Source organism: Macrosteles quadrilineatus, unplaced genomic scaffold (genome assembly GCF_028750875.1).
Source record: "Macrosteles quadrilineatus isolate MER2022 unplaced genomic scaffold, UCM_ALF_1.0 Scaffold_6__1_contigs__length_79288215, whole genome shotgun sequence".
Lineage (NCBI taxonomy): Eukaryota > Metazoa > Arthropoda > Insecta > Hemiptera > Cicadellidae > Macrosteles > Macrosteles quadrilineatus.
The window spans coordinates 57,254,782-57,263,749 of NW_026542599.1; positions in this window are offsets into that span (position 1 = coordinate 57,254,782).

An 8,968-nucleotide genomic window follows, 5' to 3' on the forward strand; every position below is an offset into this window, starting at 1 on the left:
TAGATCAGAGGAGTGCTGTTTATTATTATGTTTATTACTTTTACGGAAAGTAAATAAAGATAAGTCTTATAACACTTAAAACAGATATTTACGCTTATACTGTTCCTCACAAGACGGTAAGTATACAAATGATGGTAAGTGGTGGTCGATTTCGATTGGACACTTCAATCATCATGAGACCCAATAGGCGAATGACAAGAATCTTTAATGGCGTCCCTACTTATACCCTATTGGCTACCGGAAACACCGGCCAATACATTTTTATATAATTTGTTATTACTTTTAACAAATGATGTTAAAGGAAACATTTTACAGGAGCGTATGTGGAAACCTCACAAAAATAAATAAGACTGCCAATTAATGTTCATTGTTCATTAACAAATACCGTAACCACTTCCATTATTATTAAGATTAAAAATATATCTGTAAAACACAAAATTTAGTAAATTAGCAATGAATTATTGCTGTAATAATATATTTTGCAATAAACATCCTTTCTTGACTACCTGACAAAAATTACGCTTGATTTTATTGCTACAAGTAATTTTTATCTTTTGAACAGTATCCATGCAATTATCTGTGCAGTGCTATCAAATTTAAGAGTTGTTACAGTATTTAACTCTTGAGTAAATAGGCCAACATTAAATCCAACTACAGTACAGTAGCTTTACATTTTTAGGTCTCGGAATAATTCTTGAAAACCATTTTATCAATTAATAATCATTGTTTGTGTGGTTAGCTAGTATATATTGTTTCCTGAAAAACAGCATATGCGCCATCAATACACACAATATTGTTTTGGTTGCTTTGATCCATGCAATGTCTATCCCCAAAGCGAGCCGCACATGATATTGAAGGTGACTGTAGGGATAAAATTACCCAAGGGTGGCCAATAAAATCAACAGGTAGTTTATAGCTACATAGCAGCTAATAGCCGCATATTAAAACAATTAAATCCCTTTAAAAATTATTATTCAAATATAATGACCTTCATCACATTCTATATGTCATGGAATATGGCATATATTTTAAAAATAAATTATAATCCCCTAAGATTTTAATAATTCAATTATCATCATGATTTAATAAGGGATTCTGCAATTTAATCTAAAAAAAAACTAGATATACGTTTATTAAAAATAAAAGAAGCAAAACAGATTACATTACTACAGATTTATTTAAAATAATTATTCCAAGGACATAGGCTAATAAATAATAACATAATAACATAAGGACATTATACATAAGACATAATATGCATGATTTATTGTAAAATGTATCCAACCGTCTTTATGATTAACTTAATATTCTAATAATGTTTTCCATTTGCTAGATGTTTTCATAAAAAAATCATCTATTATATTAATTAACTCTTACACGTCATAAAAATTTAGTTTTTGAAAAGCATTCACATATCTGGACTTTCAAAATATTAACTTTGGGGCGAAGACTAATAACATCGTTTCTCTACCAAATGTCGGAGTGAAATTATTTCTGTCTATTTATTATTTAGGAATACTGCATCAATGCTAGCCATAGTAACGTCCTTGGTAGAAGAACAATTTCACATAGTGATATATGTTTCGTAAATTGTCATTGTTCACTGATTTAGTTTTTTTCATTTATCAAAGATATATTTTCTTTTATTTAAGTTAATGTTTCCATCATAAATTGCTGCCTTATTTACAGTCCTACCTATTGGAAGATGGATGTAACGAATATATTTCGCTGTACAAGCTGTTAGGTTTAGTTTTATAACCTCAGGTTAAAATAAAACCTAAATTATTTCATGTATTTACTGGTTTGTGTCAAGAAAACTTTATTATTAGAAAAAAAAAAACTTGATATATTCTTTTAAAAGACATCAAAGTACTAAACATAGAAGAAAACTAAGAGCAATAATGTTGTCGTAAATTCATAATGCTGCAAACATTAACTTATACTAAATTAGAAGAGTTAATTAAAGATTATTAAGAAATAGTCAACTAAAGTCTTACACTTTCACCATAGATCCGTTTATAATGACCAGAAGCTTAGGTGGTATAGTGAATGAAAGACAGGTATATTTCTATTTTCTGTGTTGTTTCAATTATTTACCCACCAATAATGAAGTTATCAACGTTTATCGACTTGTAATAGCATTTGACCAGGCAATCACTAGAGGTAAATCAGCAAAACGGGTTCCCTACTAAAACATTACCATTGCCAATACCTAAGCGGGAGGTATGTTAAATTGATCATTGGCATGAAACGTTAAACGTTTTCGTCAGCAAAATATTAAACATACAAAATAAACCTTTCATTTTCTTTTTATTCTGTTGTTATTGAGTATTCTAGGCGTAATAAATGAATATATCAGCTTCTTTAGGCCACTTTGGTGTCTTTAATTCGGGTTTTAAGTATTGGAAATGCTACAGTCTCAGGGGAAGGGGGGGGGGGTCACTGTGCAGATTGCGAATCAATAGAATCTCATTTAAATACCTAGGATCATTTATCATTTAAAATGTTGATTGATATTTTTGAAACAGTGATTACATTTGTGGTGTATTATGGATTCAGATTTTTTTTTTTGAGGTAGTCTAGTCCAAAACGGATGCTGAAGAAATCCTCTTCGTGCTTCCGAACCGGTCCGGGATCAGAGGGTAGTCCTGGAACATCCAAACTAATCCGGGGGTCCGGCAGGTAGAAAACGGGGTCGCTTGAAACGTCCGATTTGATCCGCGAGACGGGATGAAAAGCTCTACTCACAGTAGCTTACACGTAGCATTTAAAGTACTATTCCAGATTGTTATACACTCATCAGTTATTGTTATAATGAGCATAAACCATAAAATTTGTTAATAAATCATGTAATTTTGATAACAGATTTCGTAAACTAAAGAGCATTTTCTCAAATTGTTTGTAAATTAATCAGCTGTTTAAAAATAAAGCTCTTTGATTCTATTACTATACATTTACTAATTTCACGGATGTAGTATTGAGTATCATGTTAGGGCCTGCTCTAGTATTGAGAGACAGTCTATCACTGCCAGATGACCTCGAATATTTAAGGGGCAGTTTCTTATCTTACCTTCTCACTCCCATGAAAACTGAGGTACAACGTGTAACACGAGATATATACTCATAGATACACGGTATAATCGTTGATTGTCGAGGTAAGCGAGTGGTTAAAGTGCTCGTCTTAAAATCTGAAGGTCGCTGGTTCGAATCCATGCGAGACACTTTCCAGAACCAGGTGCCATTTGTCATTGGGCTATGAATTAATGATGGCATTTCACAAAAAGGTCGAAGTTATATGGATATATATTATTAGGTAGTAACAAGACCAGCGTTTAAACCATACCCTTTAAAAAAAAAAAACACACGAAATAAAATAAAATAAATGCACTTGCCCTGAATCTATTTAAATTTTGCTATTTTTGATAAACTATAAAAAATATTGGTTTTTTCTAAATATTCCAAGACACATCAGTAAAATCCAAGACCAAGTACAGTAAAATACATTTGATTTACTTTTCGTCTATGGGTAGCACTAAACATAGAAAGATCAATGCCACAACAAACATAATGCAAAGAAAAGAAAAGAAACTTCATAAGATGGACATATCATCCAATGCCATTCTCTCTCTGGAGTTGGGTTGTGAAGAGAAATCGCCATTTCAGTTTTGTTTTGCTTACTAGTATGTTGTGTTTTGTGTGTCGTGTGATGTTTTACTTTAAATTTATAGTTTTGTGTATTTTGCGTGTGAAAGTGTTAGTGTCTAGTGTAGTTAAAGTGTTCCTTAAATCTAAAAGTAGTACCATTCAAATCATACAAACATACAAACCATTCGTGTCACAAACATTCACGGACTTAGACAAACATATATTCTAATGATAATGATAATGATTTATTTCTATAATTCATTATATTTCATGATATTATATCACATCAAAACCTTTACCGCATGGGGCAATTCAAAAATACACAAAAATGTTTGACATCTGTGTCTAGTGACCTGTAGGGACATAAGTCCCTAAAAAGGTCAACAATGTAAAATAAATTATTCTAATATTCAAACACACTCGGAAATATATTATTTATGTGTCAGAATAGATATCCCTGTACACCATATCTTTTGTGTAAAAACCCAAAACATAAAAATTTTAGACATCTGAGTCTATTTGACTAGAAACAAATACATGTTTCCTACAGTCACCCGACAAAGTGGGCTTCGATCCTAGCACAGAATATTCAGAAAGCCTTACTTTGGCGGATGGTTTTTACTTTAGCGCACCAGTATGCCAACCAAACAACACAAAACGGCCGGCGTGCTTTTATTATTCACGTAATTCGTGTAAGCTTGAAAATAAGTTGGCAACACTTAATATTATATTACGACTACAATCAGCTGGTGCAGCGTTGCCGGTATCCCTGGTTAGGATTGAGGGGCAACCCTCTTTCCGAAGGGTTGCTTCGGCAGCCGGTGAGCTTGATGACCTTAAGTCATCCTCCCATGGTGTACCAAAGGTCGGTGCGAAAGCTTCGGCCTACATCATGGGGCCCGGGTATGTTTAGTTACAGGTACCGGGTTAGCAGTCAGGGAGTTTTCTTGCTCTCATGACAAAACGAAATGGAATGGAATGGATGGTGCAGCGTTGCCCATTTCGTTAAATGTTTGGATTTAACATAACCTAAAACGTGTTGTACAGGGTTTGTAAGAGTAATTATATGATTTTTAGTAACTGTAGGGAAAACAAAGTATAATGTGTAACACGAGTGAAAACTGCATTTGCTGCACTCGAAACTTTCCACACTCGCCTACGGCTCTCGCGTGTGCAGCAAAGTACCACTTCGCCCACCAGTTTCACAAATAACTATGTATATATAATTTTGAAAAATATCACGAGTAACTTTAAAACATACAAATAACTGTTTTGAAAATAGATTGTTTGTTAAAATTTAATACGATTGTGTTAAAAGTATTTTTTTTAAGGTATACCAACCTTTAAGTTTTTAAAAATATAAAAATCTCCAAATCCATAAATATTTTAAATAGTATTCCACGTCCAAATGAAAATGGATTCAATTTACAGGAACTTGAGATCCACAGAAATATCTCGAGGTGCAACACTGTACCGGAAGTGAGCTGTTCAGGCTAATCTAAGTTTCCGGTGAGAGGCTCCATTTTGTACGCTACCCAGTACCCCTGTATAGGCCAATCACCGGAGAGTAGGTAGGCAAGATTTAATTTAGAATTATTATTCTTCAACACCAAGCTAACAGCTAAGATGAGGTTTGCTGTAATAACCTATCATTTGGTGTTTCCCCTCAGATGGTAGGATGCTGCACAAATTACTCCAATGCATGGTTATAACAAATTATACTTTTATTCTTCAAAATAATGAAAATGCTTTATAATCTTCCTTATAAATGATACCTAATATTACTATATCAGTAATTAAATGGCAACAGTCTTACTTGGTAAAATTCCTACGATTTGACTGGCTTAAATAGGCTGTGATTCCCAGTTCCTACGGACTATGAATGTTTCAAGTACAGTAGGCCTAATGCTTGAACTCGTCTGTAACAATTTCAAAAGAAATAATAACAGGTAAACTAAAGTTATACTAATTTCACATAGTTGAGGCAAACATAATTAATTTAAGGTGATTTTACAATTTATAAAATATTCTCAGAACATGTGCTTTTTCAATCCAAATGTAACATGAAAGTTGAGTATTTAATATTTGACATTTACAAAGTTATTAACTGACAGACAATCAAAAGAATATATATAATCATAGGTAAAAACATGGCAAACAAGATTATTTACAATACAATACCACATAAATCAATTTTCTTATATTTAAAATGTTTTCTACTTACATTTTCACGAGTTTGTACAATTTTTAAGGGAATCAGCCAACTAAGAAAGATTTGAAGAAACAGCTCATTACAAAAATGACTTTAGTTAATTAGCAGCTGTTCTCCAGTTCTGCCAACAAGGTGAAGTGTAATAACAGTCAAACTGGTTAGCCATTGATCATGATATTATATGTACATTATATATTCTGTGAATTAAAATAATTTAAATTTAATTAACATTTCCCTTACATCAGTATAATTTCCTGTGATACATTGCACAACTAATGGATGATCCGCCCTATTCACCGACTAGTATTAGTTTTACTTCACCCTAGGGTTAACATAGGTTTAAATTATACACTCAAAGTTTCGTACAGTAGTACGAGATTTCTTTTTTTCATCCAATGCGTGGCAACAAAATCTAAAAACAGAAACTACCTTAAATGATGCAAAACGTTAGTCCATTTTTTCAGATGCTTATAACAAGAATCGTCTACAGCATGAGTAAAAATCTATATTATGCATGAATCATATCATAGTTAAAGTTATGATTGATTGTAAACTAATAGTTGAAGTGTATTTAGTAGGCTAAATACATTTTTTATAAAAAAAATCCAATACTACGCATATAACCTTGGTAAAAGATTGATAATAAACTTCGATGGTAAAAATTAAAACAAAGAACAGTGCAAACAATATCAATAAAACGTTTATTAACCATAGCAGAATACCGTATCTGTGCAATATGATTATAATTGCATTAATTTAAATAATGCATTAATTTGATTATGTATCGTTTAAAGCAAGAGTCGTTTTTTATAAAAAAAACACTTTCATAGGAATTACAGGTTTTCATCATGTTCTTAAATTAATGCAACTTAAAGAAAAATATAATTAAATTTGTTGTAAAAAGTTCGTATATATAACCATTGACTATTGGTTACTGAAGTATTGTATTTATTCAATGTTAATAAGTATATAGTTATATATTAATAAGTTGTATTAATTGTCAAAGATAAAACCAAGAAAAAAAATTACTTATAAGTAATCCTTTGTTATTGTTATAGAATTAAAATACAAAAGATATTTGTTCTTACTAAAATGGTCACATTTTAAATCTTTTTTGAGATCTATAGTTCTATCATGTTTTTATCATGTTTTTTGCCTCTATCCCCAAGTGGGTCATTATAAAATTACAAGTTATATTTCAATTTATTATATGACACTGATTGACATATACTTATTTTCATTAATGCGTTATCTAAATAATGGTAGTGCCAAACATTGATGCGTTTAAATGCTTGGATATGTTTTTTTATTAAATATCAACACAAGGACAAATACACTCAAAGGTATCGAATTCAAGCTACCTAATCCCTTATTCAAACGTCATGATGGCTTAATGTTTCGAGCAAGATAAACATCTCTAAGACCAAAAGACTAAGCATGTTCATTTATAAAAGTATTTTTTGTGAGTTAAAAAATTGAGTACTGTAACATATTACAGTGACTGATAAATTTGTACATATTCAATAGACTATAAGAATAATTGGTTACAGGTAGGTAACAAGAGATTAAGAAAATAATCTAAATATTATACTGATTAAAAATACTATTATGCTGATTTAGTGATTTGTAGTGACTTGTGGACATGTTTCTGTATACAATATTCCTTGGAATATTATTTGTTAGGTAGAATATAAGCATGATTCTTAAAAGTTTTGAAAATATTTCAAACAATCTGTTATTAATTATTTTTTGGTTTGCTAGTAATTTCGTGACTAAGTAACATGTTAAATCAACTTTTATAATGTTTCTGTACTTCCTGAAAAGAGTGGCAAGTTGTTTTCCAAACTTTAAAGTTTCCAAAGTTTAGTTGAAAATAATTTAATTATAGATGTACACCTGATTTGAGGTTTTCATAGATCTATTATAGTAGAAAATGAATGTTTCAGTAGAAGGTGAGAAAATATATTTCTCTTACTAATTCATTTTGGAGTATCTCCCATCACTTCCACTTAGGCGTGATCAGGGATCAGGCCCCAATTCGGTTATCTGCAGTTGGGGCCAAGTAGATGGATTCATCCCTATGCTGAGTTCTCCCTTTACACAAACTATACAATCTTGTTTTGCAGATTTACTGTTTAGCACTTTTTTGGTATTTATCTTTGAAATGAAGAAAAGCTTTATCCTACGCAATATATTTACTTTCAAATAAAGTTGTAAAATCATTAAACTATAAAATAATAAAATACCCCCGCTGCAGCAAACCTGCATACTAAGCGAAATGTCATTACCTGTCTGGATTTCTACAGAAATATTCCCTTAAAATTGTCAGATTTATTTCATATTTCAATAACATTAATTTTAATGAGTACTTAGGTTTGCTGCTACAGGGAAGGAATTGATATGGGTATTTTTATTGAAATGATAATAGCTTAGTATGAAATAAACAAACTACAACTGTTTATTTACTCTCCTTAAGAACAACATTGTAATTGTAAAATTTACATATTTTTGAATTAGCTCCGTAACCGTTAGGCATACAAATCGCTTCAAAATACAAAATAATTTATTTCTTAAGCTCTGCAAAATGGTTTGGAAAGAAATTGTGAATCTTTGTGTTTTTATGGTTAAAAATGGGATACCCCAATTTTTACCCCATAAAACCCCACATAAACTTCTGTTACCATAGTCAGATCATGTTGGTCTGCGAACTAGTTCGAATAATCGTCGGTTTACACGTTTGTACCATATTCATCAAAACGGGATAATTTTTGCTAATATTTTAGAATATAAATTTAAAAATTGAATATCCTGTTATATCCATATCCTGTTATACTTTATTATTGATTTTTCCTCAATAAAGATTTTAATAATATTTTCTTACCCAATTATGAGATTTATACATGTTGCGATGCTTACATAAATCGATTTTACCCTTGTTTAAGTTTTTCTAGTGTAAAACATTCAAAGGTCAACATATGAATTAGGTCCTTTACATAAAATTTAAAATTTGTCATATATAATGTACCTTATGTTGAATAGCAAACATTACATTTTTACTCGAATAGTGAAGAGCTTGTAAATATTATGTTGATGTAAAGTGTATAAAGAGGA